The sequence below is a fragment of the Schistocerca cancellata genome, chromosome 5 (assembly GCF_023864275.1).
Source record: "Schistocerca cancellata isolate TAMUIC-IGC-003103 chromosome 5, iqSchCanc2.1, whole genome shotgun sequence".
Classification (NCBI taxonomy): domain Eukaryota; kingdom Metazoa; phylum Arthropoda; class Insecta; order Orthoptera; family Acrididae; genus Schistocerca; species Schistocerca cancellata.
The window spans coordinates 502,691,790-502,695,545 of NC_064630.1; positions in this window are offsets into that span (position 1 = coordinate 502,691,790).

Below are 3,756 nucleotides of genomic sequence, written 5' to 3' on the forward strand. Positions count from 1 at the left end.
GCAAAAATTAATAGTCCCCGACAGGCTAAAACTAGCTGTAGTTATACCACTCTTTAAAAAAAGGTGAGAAAAACAATGTTACGAACTATCGCCCAATCTCCCTCTTAACCATGTCTTCAAAAATTCTTGAAAAGCTCATGCACAGGTTGACTGTCAATCATCTTAGCTTCAACAATATCCTAAATGAGAGTCAGTTTGGATTTAGTGCTGGTCTTTCTACAGAACAAGCAATATTCTGTTTCACCAACCAAGTTCTGGAAGCCATGAACAAAAAAAATGTCTCCAGTAGGTATTTTTTGTGACCTCTCAAAAGCCTTTGATTATGTAAACCATCTAATCCTTTGGAAAAAGGCAGAATATTATGGTTTGGGTGGTACCATTCGTTCGTGGCACCAATCCTACCTAAAGGACTGAAAGCAGACTGTAATGCTGAATGGCTCATCCAGAGAACCTGCCTCATCTGAGTGGGGCTCATTAAGTTGTGGTGTGCCACAAGGCTCTGTTTTGGGTCCACTCCTATTTCTCATCTTCATTAATGATCTCCCACTTTGTTCTGATACAAACAGTAAAGATGACACTACAATTCTAATGACACTACAATTCTAATTGACGATTTCACAGAAAACAAACTTGAATAAACTACGAATAAAGTTTTCAGTGATATTCTAAACTGGTTTTCTTCAAATGGTCTCTCACTCAACACAAATAAAACACCTTATATGGGATTCCATACTCCACAAAGATACCTGTAAGATATTAACATTAAGTGCAGAGATCAAGAAATACAAAAATCTGAGGTTACAAAATTCCTGGGTGCTTATATAGACAGCAAATGTAACTGGTCAGGACACATTCTTCATGTTTATAAAACCCTTAGCTCGGCAGTTTTCGCACTATGGGTTATTGCTTCAGTGGCTGAAGCAGACACCATTAAGGCTTCGTACTTCGGTTATTTCCAGTCATTAATGTCATATGCTATTATATTCTGGGGGGACCAACCTCTCGCAAAGAGAATGCACTCTTGCAGGCACTTGTTTCGAAACATGAGGATCCTTACCACCTCCTCACAATATATCTTTTCCGTGTGGACCTTTGTCTGTAAAAATCCTTCTATCTACAAAGGTAACAGACAATTTCATGACTATAACACAATGACCAATAACAGTCTGGACATTGAACTGAAAAGCCTCACTGTGGTTGAGAAAGGAGCTTATTACTCCAGCATTAAGTTGTTTAATGCTCTCCCAACACACATCAAATGCCTTCACAAAAGATTGCCATTATTTAAACAAACTCTCGAGGAGTACCTGATAGAGATATATTTTTATACAGTTGATGAATATGTGAAAGGAAATGTATATAATCACTAAATTTGTAGTGTTCTAAACTTAGTATAATTAATTTCATTTTGAGTACTATCATAGGCATATGACAATTATTTATTGGTATTCCTGTATTTCCTTTGGAATATTTAGATTATTTTGAAAAATGTTTTGTTAACTGAATGTGCTGTTGTTTAGCTGATATCTTATTTACATTGTATCTTTTATTTATGTAAGATATATTTCAACTGTGTACAACCTGACACATTCAATATCATAAATATATTACTCATCCTTAACATGTGAAACACAATATTCTGTTAATTGATTGTGCTGTTGTTTAGTTGATTTTTATTTACATTGTATCTTTTTATTGTATTTATACAAGTTATATTTGAACTATGTAGAATCTGACACATTCCATATCCTTGCAACTCACTCACTACCAGGCTCTACGGAACAGGAAATGAAATAAATAAATAATAAGGTAAAAATTAACCACAAAGTTCATAGTTCTTGATGAATGATCAGGTAAGTATGGAGCAGACACTGTCATTGATTTTACACGTGGCCTAATTGTTGAACACTTTTTCTATAGTTAATTTGAAGCATTGTTGTTGTTCTAACTAGCACATGTTACTCATCGGAAACTCAGTCGTGGACTGACTGTCTCGTGACCAAAAATTGGGCCCTTATATATCATCACAATAATAGGTACTGAAACTACACATTGTTTAGAGTTAAATTTATAGAAATTAAAAGAAACTTAACTCACTCGATTAGCTGAATACATCATAAAATTTGTTCTTTTTAGCAATGTCTTCTGCTATGAGGGTTATGCCAAATTATTTGTTTAAATCGTGAAATTAACAAATATAGTTACGTAAACAATACTTTTGGCGAAACTGTTAATTACTTTGTAATTAATAAAGGCCTGGCTTTGCTAACATGTTTCTGAATAGAGCCAAATAGATAGTTTAAGATTGCTAGCATTTCATCCTCCAAATGTTTACAATTATTACAGAACTTCTATTTGTTTATATGTCAACAATATAATTTAGGTTACGAAACAATTACTGATTTCTTCCTATAATGAAAGATACTAACTAGGAATAACAAAAATAAATTAGAAAATCGAATACATACATAAAACTAAGCACAAAATTAGATCTGGTGTTAAATTCTTTAGAACTGAGGACCAACCTTCCTCTTTTATGAAAATACAGATTATATTCACATATATTATTGGTAAATTGTAAAAAGTGAAAAAACAAATTTAAGGACGCAGATGGCAAAACAAGAGGGGGAATTAAAATTATCCCATTTTGCTTCATCACATACTCTATGATTCAAAATCATGTCTTCTACTAGGAACTGTCAATATCCAGTGCTTTATGTGTCAGCACAGCTTAGCTTTGGCAGTTGGCACAGCTTTGGTCACAGTATAGTAGGTGAAGTAGTCATTGTAGACTATTACCCATCACTTCCCCTTGTCAACTTCGGAAATGTCCCAAGAGGTCAGTAACAATCCAGGAATGATATTGTTGCAAGCAGAAATGAAATCAGATGCTCCGGAGGTAAGTGTGGCACACGTTTCTGTCATTCACATTTGCAACAGTACCTCACAGTGTCTAACAGATTGATAGAGGCCTGGCCAATAATACCTGCATCTGATTTTATGTCTAGAGTCTTCATGACTCCTTGGTGACCAGATGTTGAATCACCATGCAAATAATTCAGGATCTGCATCTTCATCTGTACTCTACAAACCACTGTGAGGTTCATACCAGAGGGTATGTCCCATTGCACCAGTTATTAGGGTCTCTTCCTGTCCCATTCACGCATGGACTGTGAGAAGCATAACTGAATGCCTCTGTGCGTGCAGTAATTATTATAATCTTATCTTCATGATCCCGATTTGAACAGTATGTAGGGGACTGTAGTATATTCCTTGAGTAATAATTTAAAGCCAGTTCTTGAACTTCGTTACTAGACTTTTTCAGGATAATTTACATCTGTCTTTAAGAATCTTCCAGTTCAGTTCCTTCAGTATCTCTGTAACACTCTTCTGTAGATTAAACAAACCTCTGACCATTCTTGCTGCCCTTCTCTGTATATGCTCAATATCTCCTGTTAGGCCTATCTGGTATGCTTCGCCCACACTAGAGCAATATTTGAGAATCAGTTGCACGAGTGATTTGTGAGCAATCTCTCCCCTGTATTCTATGGATAAACCCAAGTCTACCACCTGCTTTACCCATGACTGAGCCTATGTGATCATTCCATTTCATATCCCTACAAAGTGCATTTGTATGAGCTGGCAGATTTCAACAGTGACTCATTGATATTATAGTCACAGAAAAATACATTTTTTTCATTTTGTAAAATGTAAGATTATACATTTCTGGACACTTAAAGCAAGTCTCTCCACCAC